The sequence below is a fragment of the Triticum dicoccoides genome, chromosome 5B, assembly GCF_002162155.2.
Source record: "Triticum dicoccoides isolate Atlit2015 ecotype Zavitan chromosome 5B, WEW_v2.0, whole genome shotgun sequence".
NCBI lineage: Eukaryota > Viridiplantae > Streptophyta > Magnoliopsida > Poales > Poaceae > Triticum > Triticum dicoccoides.
In genome coordinates, this window is record NC_041389.1 from 338,675,924 (window position 1) to 338,691,395 (window position 15,472).

Genomic DNA, 15,472 nt, shown 5'->3' on the forward strand with positions numbered 1-15,472 from the left:
CCTCTCCAGATTGTAATCCAGAGGAAGATATCTGTTCTGAGGCGGATTCAGATGCCGCTGACCACTCCTATTTACCCCCCCCCCCAAGGTGTTTGCTCTACCTTGGCATGATGATGTTAGTCATATCATGCATATGTTGCCTTGTAGTGCCTACTTTTGACATCATATATGTCATCTGCTTAGTTTAGACATGTTCTGTAATGCCACCTGTTTAGTTTCTATATCATATATGGGAATTATGCAGTCTCATGTCTTTTAGCCAGCCATAATATATGTGAAATGTGCAATGCCATCCTGTTTAACCAGGCATCATATATTTGAATGATATCTTGCCCATCCTTTTCTTCATTACATTTCCATTTGTCGACAATGTTTGTACATTAAACTACTCTTCCTGTGAATCAGCCATTTGGGTGGGAGATGGAAAATCTGGAATGAAAACAAGGCCTTCAGAGCAGACAGTGCTACCTGTCAAAGCAGATCTCTTGTTGGGTCCCGATAGCTCCTTAGAGATGGATTTAGAGACAGATGACCAGTCCTATTCCCCCACCGAGGTGTATGCTCTAACTTGGCACGATTATACTGCTCATATCATGCATATGGTGTCTTGCATTGCATAGTTTACACGTCATATACACAATATTCAACACCATGTTCTTAGTTCAGACATCATATCGAATGCCCTCTGTTTAGCATATAAATCACATATGGGAATTAAATGATGCGATCCTGATTACTTAGATAACATGTAGGTGAATTATGTCATGCGATCCTATTTAGTTATTGATCATATCTTTGAATTATGTTATGCTATGCTATCCAGTTTAGATAGACATCATATATGTGAAATTATGTCATGCTATCCGTTTTAGTTAAACAATATACATGTCAACTATTTCATGCCTTTTTTCCACACTATCTATTGCATCTGTCTCTCATACAATGTCTGTACATTTAACTATGTTTCCTGTTTATCAGCCATTTGAATTGGAGCAGGTGATGCCAGTATCTAGCGGACTAAAAACGCAGTCTTCAAATAAAATAGTGCTACCTCTTGGTGGAGATAGCACCCCGGTAGTACATGCACAAGAACCATCCCTACCACACATAAGCCAAACTCTCGTAGATTGTACCCCTACTGCGATGGACAGAGAACCAGCTTCACCCAATCTAACCCCAACCCCAGCCGATAGTAACCCAGTTCCTGTTGACACAGCACCATCTCCACCACAGAGCTCCCAAACAAGAGACCCCAACTCCACCAGTTAGTACGCCTATTCCTGTGGAGGAAGCACAACCAGCTAGTCATAGTTTAGCATCTATCACATTTGATGTTGTTAAATTGTATGTGCGTATCTTCCCATCTTGGAAATATTATATTGAAGATGAAGGAAAATGCCAGTTGCAGGTGTTTGTCCAGGAGTTATGTGTAAGTAATGTTATTCATGGCAATTACTTTGCTTTGTCCCATACGTCCTACCTCCATGATGGTTATAATAGAACAAATTTTCCTATTTTTCTCTATAGAGAAGGACCGATTTGGAAACTCAGGATGAGGTATCCTATGCTAATACCTTTGCTATCTTCAAGAATGCTTGGTGGCAGTATCGGAATTACCTAAAGAAAACGTACTTCACCGGCAAAGAAACTCATCAAATTCCCTTATGTTCTCCTGAGACACGTTTACTGGACGATGACTGGGAACGCCTTGTTCTGTACTAGTCCCGAACCAAGAATGTGGTAAGGTCTATGAGCTCATTTTCTATTTTTAAGTATTATATTCTTGCATCTTACTATACTCTGTTCATGTAGAACAAGTGCCTAAACCTGAAGAACAACTCTTCTAATTTAAGATTCCATTGCTATCATAGTTCAAAAAAGTGTTAGGTGTTAATTATGCGTTTTGCCACCACCTTGCGCTTTACTAACTAATGTGCATGCTTATGCGTAGTTATGCACAGATTAAGCGTAGTTATGCGCAATGCGTTTTGCCAACGCCTAGAGCCTAGGCGCGCTTAAGCGCCTGTTAGGCGCGCCGTTTTTAACTATGATTGCTTTGCTCTTGTATCACTATATTTACTCATACAAACTTATTTTTAAATTGAAGGATCCAACCGAAACTTCAATGGCATAGCAGGTATGTTCACGCATGTTTCTTTAACAGGTTTGCTCTTATCAATAGCTCTGTTGATTTCAATTTTAATTGTGTATACAGTTGAGTTTCATATCATGCACATTACTAGCATCACAACAGAGCCAATAGTGTTGGTGTACATGTAGACCCGTGGTACCCATCTGAAATCTTGTTGTGCCGTGTAGTTTCCCACGCTTTGTAATCTTTCACTGCTGCTTTGTCTTGAACTGATATGATTTGAACCGTGTCTCTATTTTGATTTGGCAAGACATTGCAGTGACCATAGGACATAGATATATGTTTGTTTGATGCTTTTATTATGTACTAGTACTTGGCAATAGAAGACTTGGTAGTTTAATCCTGTCCACCTTACTAATGAATTGGTTCACCGAAATGAGTTTCATATACGAGTACATGCTAAACTTGTTATGTGTCTGCTTGTTTCTTCTTTTAGAATGCTGACATAATACTGGGGAAGAGTGCCTTATTAAGCAATGGTAAAGGAAGTAATGCGATAAGGTTCAGGATAGTGACACATCCTTGTTGGTCTCCAACAAAGCTGATAAAACAGCTAAGGAAGACTATCTTGAAGACAGTATCGGGTGGTAGGTGTGACATATGCCAACGGGTGGCTTATCATTGTGGGAGCCAATAAGACATCGCCGGTGCCTGGAAACGGGATAAGGCAAAGACATGCACGCCGGCGAATCTTACCCAGGGTCGGGGCTCTCCGTGGAGATAACACCCCTAGTCCTGCTCTGCGGGGTCTCCGCATGATCATAAGATCAACAAGTGGCTACAAGAGGCTCCTTGAGCTGTTTGGCGAGAGGAGGAAGAAAGGGCGAGGCTAGCTCTCTTCTCCTCTCAAAGTTGTGTCTAAAACTATCAAAGTCCAACCCTTTGCATGGGTGCCCTGGGGGGTTTATATAGGCCTACCCCCCAGGGGTACAATGGTAATCCAGCTAGGCGTGGCTCCAGCAGTCAGTGTCCACGTTCACCGGCTTCTCCGCTGACCATTGGGGCCCGCTGACTGATGGGTCCAGCCGGCTGCCGGCTTCCTGGTCGACAGGTAGTTCCCACCGCTTGGGGGTCTGTCGGGGGCTGGTTACTGTTGCCTCACTCTTGATGACGAGGGCTTTGTCAAGGTAAGCATGGCTACAGTGCCGCCGCCTGGCGTGCTCTCACTGTAGCCTTACCTCGTCTTGTCTCCTTAATGGTGCGCATATTTTGAGGGAGGGAGCAAGCCGGCTTGTGAGAGACGGCTACGTCCCAGGCCGACTAGGGGAAGCATGGCCGCCTTCGGGTGTCCCTCTTACTGAAGGGGCCTGCAACCTGCGGGCCGTACTGACAGCCTGTCGTGGGTGATGTCATGGTCAGCATGGCAATAGTGCCACGCCGGACGGGTCATGGCTGCCCCGTACGGCGTACTGTAGCCATGCGTATTCCGGGATTCGGGGGTGGCAAGCTTCACTATTGCCACGCCCTGTCACATCTCTGTTATGTGGGTGCAGACTTTGAGGGCACGATCTTGGTCGCCTGTCGGGGGCCGGCTTCTTGGAGTCGGCCCTCCCGCGGCTTTCTTTATGAGGATTCTAGGGCCGGGCCGCCTTCCGGTAGTCGGATAGTGGGGTAGCCGGCCGAGGGAAGGCGGCCTCGTGTCTTGGGTGCTTGAAGGCTTGATCGGCCTATTATTTTTTGAAGAGCCAGGGGGAGCCGGCTAGGCTACCCGTGGTCATTTACTCCGACAGACAGCGAGACAACCCCAAAGTCCTATCTTGGTTTAGTGTTCGAGTTACTGGCCACTACCGCTTGCAGAAGCTATTCAAACTCACTGTCTGAATCAGTTCAGTTTCTTGAGTCTCAACTACAAGCTGAAAGACATCGATCAGCTGTGCTACGACAAGAAGCGGAAGGACTGCGGAAGTCCCTGGAGCATTCAGATGCATACTTTCTGGTGTAACAGCAAGCATTGGAGGATTTTAGCGCCAAACAAGACAAAGCTAATAAGCTTGCTAAGCTTACTGCCAGCATGGTGGATACCCAGGATAACGTTTCTTGAACTCTTCTGAAGTTGTTTCAGTTATGCTCTTGTTTTGCTGCCGCGTTTATTTGCACTGGTGGCCAATTTTGACGGCCAGTGTATGTAATATGCTGCTTTGTTCCCTATATTTGCACTGGTGGCGAAGTTTGATGCCCAGTGGATGTAATATGTGTGATAATCCCCAAGTGCAAGGAATCATCGTAGCACTTTCCAAAGGTGGAAGTGATAAGTATGGAGTGTCGAACCCACAAGGAGCTAACGGTAAGATCAATATTCTCTCAAGCCCTATCTGCCACTGATACGACTCTACGTGCACCGGAAGTTTGCTTTCAACTAGCAACAAGAAATAAAACTTCGTTGTAGGTATGAAGAGGATAACTTTGTATGATATCGGAGAGCTAAAACATAAAAGTAGGTGATGTTATCATAAAGTTAGAATATAATACTAAATATTATAAATAGCGAGTGTGGAATAATGGTGGATCGGTGTGCGGAATTGTCCTAGGCAATTGTTAACAAGACCAGTAATCACTATTGTAGTTTCATATGAGGGAGAGGCATAAGCTAACATACTTTATCTACTTGGATCATATGCACTTATGATTGGAACTCTAGCGAGCATCCGCAACTACTAAAGATCATTAAGGTAAAACCCAACCATAGCATTAAAGCATCAAGTCCTCTTTATTCCCATACGCAACAATCCCTCTTACTCGGATTTGTGTTTCAGTCACTCACCAACCCACTATAAGTGAATCATGAACGTATTGCAACACCCTACAACGGGAATCCCTCATGCTTGCGCGACACGGAGGGCACCATAGGACAACACCAAAGTAAAACATACAACTCATACCAATCTAGATCGTCAATCAACCCAAAGACAAAAGATATCTACTCAAAACATCATAGGATGGCAACACATCATTGTATCATAATGTGTGGCATAAAGCACCATGTTCAAGTAGGGATTACAGCGGGGTGCGGGAGAGTGGACCGTGTAAAAGAGATGAGAATAGTGATGATGATGGTGATGTTGATGAAGACGATCACCGTGGCGATGATTCCCCTCCTGATGGCACTCCGGCGCCACCGGAAGAGAGGAGGAGAGGTTCTCCCCCTTGTGCTTCCTCCTCCATGGCCTCCACCTTCTGGTCATTGGCCTTCATGGTGATGAAGACCCCTCCGGGATACTCCTCCATGGCCACCGGTGATGATGGCCCCCTTCGGCAGGGTGCCGGAGAGGGCCCCGATTGGTTTTTCATGGCTACATAGGCTTGCGGCGGCGGAACTTCTGATCTAATCTCTGTTCTAGAAGTTTTAGGGTACGAGAGTATATATGGGTGCACGGGGTACGTCGGAGGAGCTACGGGGGCCCCACGAGGAAGGGGGGCGTGCCCGGGGAGGGGGGGGGGTGGGCGCGCCCCCACCCTCGTGGGCAGCCCGTATCTCCCCTGACGTGCACTCCAAGTTCCCTGGGTTGTTTTCCTTCCAAAAATAACTTCTCCAGTTGATTTCGTTCCCTTTTAACTCCGTCTGATATTCCTTTTCCTCGAAACACTAAAATAGGCATAAAACAGCAAATCTGGGCTGGGCCTCCGGTTAATAGGTTAGTCCCAAAAATAATATAAAAGTGGAAAATAAAGCCCAATATTGCCCGAAAGAGTAGATAATATAGCATGGAGCAATCAAAAATTATAGATACGTTGGAGATGTATCAGGCATCCCCAAGCTTAATTCCTGCTCGTCCTCGAGTAGGTAAATGATAAAAAGATAATTTTTGATGCAGAGTGCTAGTAAGTGCTTAAGTTTGATCAATGATAATTCCAATCACTTATTCTAGCATCAAAATGTGTCATAATAGCAACTTATCTCATAAAACTTTTCATGATCAAGTAACAATCTATTCACAATGTCAAGCATGGTTCATAAACTTCATTGAGAACTAACAAACTATAATCTAAGTCATTGAAACAATTGCAATTTATCATAACATCGGAAAGAGTCAAGAATAGAGCTTTTCGGCAAGTGCACATACTCAACTATCATATAGTCTTCTACAATTGCTAACACCCACGCAATACTTGTGGTTATGGAGTTTCAGCCGGACACTGAGAAAGATAGGGGCTTATTGTGTTGCCTCCCAACATATTCACCTTTAGGTGATGTCAACAATAATAGCCCATGCTAACTTACATCCAATTGGATATTTAAAAACATTAAAACTGAGCACTTTTCCTGCCGTCTCAGGCCATCAGCGCCCGTAGCCATCGGATCATCAATCTTGAGCATTTTCAGTCGTCAGATTTACTGTAAATCGCTCCTTATCTGGCCTCGTTGGCCATTAGGGATTGCTAATTGTCATGGGCCGCTGCTCTGGTCGGTTTTTTCGGCGTCTCAGATTAAATTGGGCCTAATGGGCCTGCAGCACCATCCCCTTCGTGAAGCCACCGTTTTGTTCCCAAGACCAAACGCCTCTCACACCCTTTGCCTGGCGGCTGGCGGCTGTTCCCATGGCTGGTCGACCTAGGTGACTAGGTCGCGAACAGTCCCGGCGTGACGGTCATGGCGATCCGGGCGGCTGGACGCGACGTCGCCTTCCAGGAACCGCCGCCCACCACGACCTCGAGCAGTGGTGCGTCTCCCTCGTTCTTGTTTTCTATCGGCAACCCCCAGCTTGCCAGATGGCGGCACCGACCATCTCTATCGCTTTGCCTCCTTGACGGCATGTTCTCTGTCTACCTGGAATGCTCAAATCCGTCCTTCAAGGTGGAACGTCGGCGCCGCTGCCATCCAGCCCGACCCTATGTTTCTGACACTAGCCTTGTGGATCTGGCACCTCTCGCAGGTGCACAACCAGCACAAACGCGCTACAACGAGCAGCATCAAGGGATTTGGTTTGGGTGATTATATACACGTCATGACACCCTCTCCTCTACACGTTGATGTCAAATTCCCTCCTCCAAGGTAACACCTTCATACAACTTTGCAAACTTTGTTTCTCTCGGTCTTCCACTCATCCCCAAACAATATTTCATTCAATCTGTGAATTTTCTCTTGTACTCGTAACCAATTGCAGGTCAAAGCGTTCTGCTATGAGGTAAAGGAATTTTTTGTGGAGGAAACTACTGTTCAGGTATTGGTTGATCTTCCTAACAATTTTCCTTTTGCAATCGTATCATTTAATTAATATAGTTAATTGGTCGTTGCAAAATATAATGATGGATTACTCTTTGCAGTTTTAGTAACATCATGCCATCATCCTCATAGTCTTGTTATGCACTTGTATTTAGTTATGTTCTTTTTAGTTTTCGTGTGTTGAAACAACCAATTTGAAAAACCAGGAAGAGTATCTTAGTGATCACGTTTCAGTGCTGCATACAAGAAGTTGCCCTCTCTGAGTTTTATTTTATGAAGCAGAGTTGAATCTTTGCTCCAAGTGGAAGATAATGTTACTGTCTGTCAGTATTGGTTTGCTGTTGCAAGATTATTACACAGTTATAAGCTAGGAATTTTGTGTTAGCCAAGCATTTTACTATGTACGTGTATCCCATTTGAAATCCCTTCAACCCCAATCAAATTCCAATCGATATCACTTCTATGGTGATTCCATTGTTTATACTATTGAAGTTTTGATTCCTTCCTGTTTCTTTCATGGGTTAATATTTTATGATTAATTACACATCAAGAAAAGATTTTTTAAATATATTTTGGGTAGAATTCTTATTGTTCTATGTCTTTGTTCCTTCGAATTAGGCATGAAATAAGTTCAATGTCAATGTGTTGGTAGACCTCATCTCCCACCATGCATATGTGTTGCTTCAGGAATCATGGCAAAAGAGGTTACAATGTATTTTTACTAGATTCTTAATGAATTCACTTTGTTTACATGTGGATGAACTAATAGGCAATCCCTTGACTATATTTTGACTTAACTACTTTTAGAGTAGGAGGGTCGTCTATCTGACAGATCATAAATCTGTTACTGTACATATTGTAATGTTCTAATCTGAATGCAGTCAGTTGTTTAATATTATTATTATAAATCTCAAGGTAACCGATTACTTTGTGTAATCGCAATACCTAATTTTACAACTTCTTCCATGTTATAAATCAAATGACTCCAATATGTACCACCTATTGAGTTTTAGATGGATGCTAAGATAGGAATGGAGCATCAACTTGGTTCCAGTGTAAGTACATGATTCTGAAGTCCCTCGGCTGGAAACATTTAGTACTTACCATTTTCTCTTTTCCTAGATATCGCCCCTCTTGTACTTAGCTAATTATGTGCCTGAAAGCAAAAGAATTGCTATTTTTCCTGGAGTTAGCAAATTATCATGTACAATATAATAGAGTATGTGAGTATCTTGAATTTTGTTACAGTATATGTCAGCATCCAAAATTTATTTTTCACATTATGTAGATTATCTATCTCTAAATCATGTGGTCCCTTTTCAATCATGAGTAGCAGTAGTACTACATGAAGATTATAAACTAGGTATGAATTTTTTGCTCTAATTCACGAGTACATGTGGTATTAGTAGAGTACACTCACTATCTAATATTTGGAGTAAACCTGATTGAACTTATAAGCTGGCCTCGCGAACACAAAGATCTGTTCCATCTGATTTTCCCATTCCTCATAAATACAAATGTTGCTTATTACTGTTCCAAGGTATGCCAAATTATTTACCAGAAAGCAATGTTTGCTGCAGATTCCTATAAATGTCTATTTGTTTAGAACGTCTCCTCTCAGTATATAATTCCTAGAGATAAAAAGTTCTTAATATGTCTGGCCGAGTTTAAATTTAGGACATTGTATTTGGTTGTCAGACAAGGTTTCACTGCCGTGTTAGTGATAGGTCAAACTTGTGATGGCTCCATATCAGGTGAAAGAACAGAAGAAGTGTGCCAATCAGGCTAGACTGTTATTACTCAATTTTTTTAACAAATATTGTAGAAAGTTTGGTTGTTTCAAGTTGAACGGATATTGTGTTGTCAAAGAGGATTCAAGTTACGTTTTTTCTGTATGTAGGTATTCATGCGATAAAATTTGACCGACTCTTTGCTGAAATTTATTTCAGTACTAGCGCATAACCAAGCAATGATATCTAGGTTGAGAACTTCAAGAAGGACGTACTGGATCCATGCAAGGTGTACTGGATCCATGCTAGGAACCGGGACAAATGGGCCTTATGAACCGGGACAAATGATCCCTTTTCTACTAGTGCTGGCACATGATGGTGCTCGCTATATCAGTTATGCTGTCTCCATGGGAGTTTTACATTTTTGTGACCAGATGCATAAGGCTCCCCTATTTCTTATTTGTTTCCAAACATCATAGCCCTTTGGTAGAGGCTTGTGAAGATGCCATTTATGTAGCATGTATACAATCTCTGCTTATTATTTGTCTTGGTAGTGCTGAGTAGGCGTATTTACTATCTTAACTGTTGTGTATATTGTTATACCAAGCCAATTTGTATGTCTGAATCTTGCTAGATCTCCTCAAATTACTAACTGATGTATGGTTATATTTACGCATTTAATATGTTTCATGTGGTCATATATTTAGCAAAATTCCTATCATTTCATTGTACAAATAGATGAGCGCAGCAACACGCGCCATCAATGATCTAGTATATATCATGATCTTTCAAACACGAGGAGCTTGCCAAAGGATAAAATGAAAAAGGGAAAGGTGAGGATCACCTTGACTCAAGCATAAGGTAAAAACATAAAGTAAAGATAGGCCCTTCGCAGAGGGAAGCAGAGGTTGTCATGCGCGTTTAGGGTTGATGCACAAAATCTTAATACAAAAGAACGTCACTTTATATTGCGCCTTGTATGTGGACCTTTATTATGCAGTACGTCGCTTTTATTACTTCCACAACAAGTTCGTACAAAGCTTATTTTCTCTGCACTAATAAGTCATGCATATTTAGAGAGCAATTTTTATTGCTTGCACCGATGACAACTTACTTGAAGGATCTTACTCAATCCATAGGTAGGTATGGTGGACTCTCATGGCAAAACTGGGTTTAAGGATATTTGGAAGCACAATTAGTATCTCTACTTGGTGCAAGGAATTTGTCTAGCATGGGGGAGAAAGGCAAGCTCAACATGTTTGGAAGGTCAATGACAATATACTTTAACTGAGATGTCAGAAAACATAAACTATTACATTGTCTTCCTTGTCCAACGTCAACTCTTTTAGCATGTCATACTTAATGAGTACTTCACAATCACAAAATATGTCCAAGATAATATATTTGTATGTGAATCTCTCTTTCCTTATTACTTCCTATTAATTGCAACGATGACCAAAACTACGGTTGCCAACTCTCAACAACTTTTATGCCTTATACTTTCTATGTGTGAAGTCATCACTAACCATGTTATAAGCATATGAAACATATAAAAATTCAGATTTATGACATTCAATTCATTCCCCATTTACTCATAGGATATACGTGAAGCACAAGAGTAAAGGACAAACTACTCCAAAAGATTTGAGTGAAGGGCACCGAGTAGGCAAATAATTATTAACTAGCCATGGGAGGATTCTTTTTCATTAAATATTTCAGATCCAATGATTTTATTCAAGCAGCAAGCAAAACAAAATAAAATGACATTGCAAGGATAGCACAACTCATGTGAAGAAGCAAAAACTTAGGTTCAACCGATACTAACCGATAGTTGTTGAAGAGAAAAGGTGGGATGCCTACCGGGGCATCCCCAAGCTTAGATGCTTGAGACTTCTTGAAATAATGTTTTGGGGTGCCTTGGGCATCCCCAAGCTTGAGCTTTTGTGTCTCCTTAATTCCTTTTATATGTCGGTTTCCTAAATCTCAAAAGCTTCATACACACCAAACTCAACAAGAACTCGTGAGATAGGTTAGTATAAACCAATGCAAAACCTTATCATTTTCTACTGTAGCAAATTACTAAAATTATTATTCAACATTGCATACTAAATGCCTCTGCATATTTAACACTCCTATCCTCAAATAGAATCATTAAACAAGCAAACATATGCAAACAATGCAACCATAACAGCAATCTGCCAAAACAGTATAGTCTGTAAAGAATGCAAGAGTATCAATACTTCCCTAACTCCAAAAATTATGAGAAAAAATTCCCACTGTAGTATATTTATCAGAGCTAATTATTCAAAAAGTTTCAACATTATATCATGCTCTGACTTTTCTAGGGAATTTTTGCAACAGCGGTAAACTTTCTGTTTTCAAACAGCAACATGTATACTAGCAAAATAAGCATGGTAAAGGCTATCCTTGACATTTTTATTGAAACTAAAGATGCAAAACATTATTCTAAATAACAGCAAGCAAATACTAACAAAATAAAATGACGCTCCAAGTAAAACACATATCATGTGACGAATAAAAATATAGCTCCGAGTAAGGTGTACCGATAGTTTTGAAGACGAAAGAGGGGATGCCTTCCGGGGCATCCCCAAGCTTAGGTGCTTGAGTCTGTTGGAAATATGCCCTAGAGGCAATAATAAAAGTATTATTATATTTCATTGTTCATGATAATTGTCTTTTATTCATGCTATAACTGTATTATCCGGAAATCGTAATACACGTGTGAATACATAGACCTCAATATGTCCCTAGTGAGCCTCTAGTTGACTAGCTCGTTGTGATCAACAGATAGTCATGATTTCCTGGCTATGGACATTGGATGTCGTTGATAACGGGATCACATCATTAAGAGAATGATGTGATGGACAAGACCCAATCCTAAGCATAGCACAAAGGTCGTTTAGTTCGTTTGCTAGAGCTTTGCCAATGTCAAGTATCTCTTCCTTAGACCATGAGATCGTGTAACTCCCGGATACCGTAGGAGTGCCTTGGGTGTATCAAACGTCACAACGTAACTGGGTGACTATAAAGGTGCATTACATGTATCTCCGAAAGTAGCTGTTGGGTTGACACGGATCGAGACTGGGATTTGTCACTCCGTATGACGGAGAGGTATCTCTGGGACCACTCGGTAATGCATCATCATAATGAGCTCAAGGTGACCAAAGTGTTGGCCACGAGATCATGCATTACGGTACGAGTAAAGTGACTTGCCGGTAACGAGACTGAACAAGGTATTGGGATACCGACGATCGAGTCTCGGGCAAGTAACGTACCGATTGACAAAGGGAATTGTATACAGGGTTTGATCGAATCCTCGACATCGTGGTTCATCCGATGACAACATCGAGAAGCATGTGGGAGCCAACATGGGTATCCAGATCCCGCTGTTGGTTATTGACCGGAGAACGTCTCGGTCATGTCTACGTGTCTCCCGAACCCGTAGGGTCTACACACTTAAGGTCCGATGACGCTAGGGTTATAAAGGAAGTTTGTATGTGGTTACCGAATGTTGTTCGGAGTCCCGGATGAGATCCCGGACGTCACGAGGAGTTCCGGAATGGTCCGGAGGTAAAGATTTATATATGGGAAGTCCTATTTTGGCCACCGGAAAATGTTCGGGATTTTTCGGTATTGTACCGGGAAGGTTCTAGAAGGTTCAGGAGTGGGGCCCACCTGCATGGGGGGACCCACATGAACGTGAGTAGTGGGGGAAAGGCCCCACACCCCTGGTCAAGGCGCACCAAGATCCCCCCTTAGAAGGAATAAGATCATATCCCGAAGGGATAAGATCAAGATCCCTAAAAAGGGGGGATAACAATCGGTGGGGAAGGAAATGATGTGATTTCTTTCCTCCCACCTTGGCCAACGCCCCAATGGACTTGGAGGGCAAGAAACCATCCCCTCCACCCCTATATATAGTGGGGAGGCGCATGGGAGCTTAAGACAAGCCAAGGCGCAGCCCGTCCCCTCCCCAACACCTCTCCTCCTCCGTATATGCTTGGCGAAGCCCTGTCGGAGTACTGCTGCACCAACTACACCACGCCGTCGTGCTGCCGTTGGAGAAATCTTCCTCAACCTCTCCTTCCCCCTTGCTGAATCAAGAAGGAGGAGACGTCTCCCGTCCCGTACGTGTGTTGAACGCGGAGGTGCTGTCCGTTCAGCACTTGGACATCGGTGATCCGAATCACGTTCGAGTACGACTCCATCATCACCATCCCCTTAGCTAGCTTCCACTCGTGATCTACAAGTGGTACGTAGATGCAAACTCTCTCCCTTGACTCGTTGCTTAGATGAACTCATAGATGGATCTTGGTGAAACCGTAGGAAAAATTTTAATTTTCTGCAACATTCCCGAACAGTGGCATCATGAGCTAGGTCTATGCGTAGTTCTCTTTGCACGAGTAGAACACAATTTTGTTGTGGGCGTGGATTTTGTCATCTTACTTGCCTCTACTAGTCTTTTCTTGCTTCGGCGGTATTGTGGGATGAAGCGGCCCGGACCAACCTTACACGTATGCTTACGTGAGACCGGTTCCACCGACTGACATGCACTAGTTGCATAAGGTGGCTGGCGGGTGTCTGTCTCTCCCACTTTAGTTGGAGCGGATTCGATGAAAAGGGCCCTTATGAAGGTTAAATAGAAGTTGACAAAATCACGTTGTGGTTATTCATAGGTAAGAAAACGTTCTTGCTAGAACCCAATTGCAGCCACGTAAAAGATGCAACAACAATTAGAGGACGTCTAACTTGTTTTTGCAGTGATTGATCATGTGATGTGATGTGGCCAGAAGTTGTGATGAATGATGAATTGTGATGTATGAGATCATGTTCTTTGTAATAGGATTCACGACTTGCATGTCGATGAGTATGACAACCGGCAGGAGCCATAGGAGTTGTCTTTATTTTTTGTATGACCTGCGTGTCATTGAAGAACGCCATGTAACTCACTTTACTTTATTGCTAAACGCGTTAGCCATAGAAGTAGAAGTAGTCGTTGGCGTGACAACTTCATGAAGACACGATGATGGAGATCATGATGATGGAGATCATGGTGTCAAGCCGGTGACAAGATGATCATGGAGCCCCAAAGATGAAGATCAATGGAGCTATATGATATTGGCCATATCATGTCACAACTATATAATTGCATGTGATGTTTATTATGTTTATGCATCTTGTTTACTTAGGACGACAGTAGTAAATAAGATGATCCCTTACAAAAATTTCAAGAAGTGTTCTCCCCTAACTGTGCACCGTTGCTACAGTTCGTCGCTTCTAAGCACCACGTGATGATCGGGTGTGATGGATTCTTACGTTCACATACAACGGGTGTAAGACAGTTTTACACAGCGAAAACACTTAGGGTTAACTTGACGAGCCTAGCATGTGCAGACATGGCCTCGGAACACGGAGACCGAAAGGTCGAACACGAGTCGTATGGAAGATACGATAAACATGAGAATGTTCACCGACGATGACTAGTCCGTCTCACGTGATGATCGGACACGGCCTAGTCGACTCGGATCGTGTAACACTGAGATGACTAAAGGGATGTCTAATCTGAGTGGGAGTTCATAATTTGATTAGAACTTAATTATCATGAACTTAGTCTAAAACCTTTGCAAATATGTCTTGTAGATCAAATGGCCAACGCTCATGTCAACATGAACTTCAACGCGTTCCTAGAGAAAACCAAGCTGAAAGATGATGGCAGCAACTATACGGACTGGGTCCGGAACCTGAGGATCATCCTCATAGCTGCCAGGAAACAATATGTCCTAGAAGGACCGCTAGGTGACGCTCCCGTCCCAGAGAACCAAGACATTATGAATGCTTGGCAAACTCGCGCTGATGATTACTCCCTCGTTTAGTGCGGCATGCTTTACAGCTTTGAACCGGGGCTATAAAAGCGTTTTGAGCATCACGGAGCATATGAGATGTTTGAAGAGCTGAAACTAGTTTTCCAAGCTCATGCCCGGGTCGAGAGTTATGATGTCTCCGACAAGTTCTACAGTTGTAAGATGGAGGAAAACAGTTCTGTCAGTGAGCACATCCTGAAGATGTCTGGGTTGCACAACCGTATGACCCAGCTGAACATTAACCTCCCAGATGAGGCGGTCATTGACAGAATCCTCCAGTCGCTCCCACCAAGCTACAAGAGCTTTGTGATGAACTACAACATGCAGGGGATGGAAAAGACCATTCCTGAAGTGTTCTCGATGCTGAAGTCAGCAGAGGCTGAAATCAAGAAAGAACATCAAGTGTTGATGGTCAATAAGACCACTAAGTTCAAGAAGGGCAAGGGTAAGAAGAACTTCAAGAAGGACGGCAAGGAGGTTGCCGCGCCTGGTAAGCCAGTTACCGGGAAGAAGTCAAAGAATGGACCTAAGCCTGAGACTGAGTGCT

The 15,472-nt window shown here is 42.9% G+C and overlaps 1 long non-coding RNA gene across 1 annotated transcript; it reads left to right on the forward strand.

The window, feature by feature from the left end:
* Positions 1 to 6,898: 6,898 nt before the first annotated feature.
* LOC119305478 lies at positions 6,899 to 9,644 on the forward strand. The gene is made up of 3 exons (XR_005148678.1): positions 6,899 to 7,142; positions 7,255 to 7,311; positions 9,294 to 9,644. It is a non-coding gene; the product is annotated as an uncharacterized LOC119305478 (long non-coding RNA).
* The last annotated feature ends 5,828 nt before the right edge of the window (positions 9,645 to 15,472 follow it).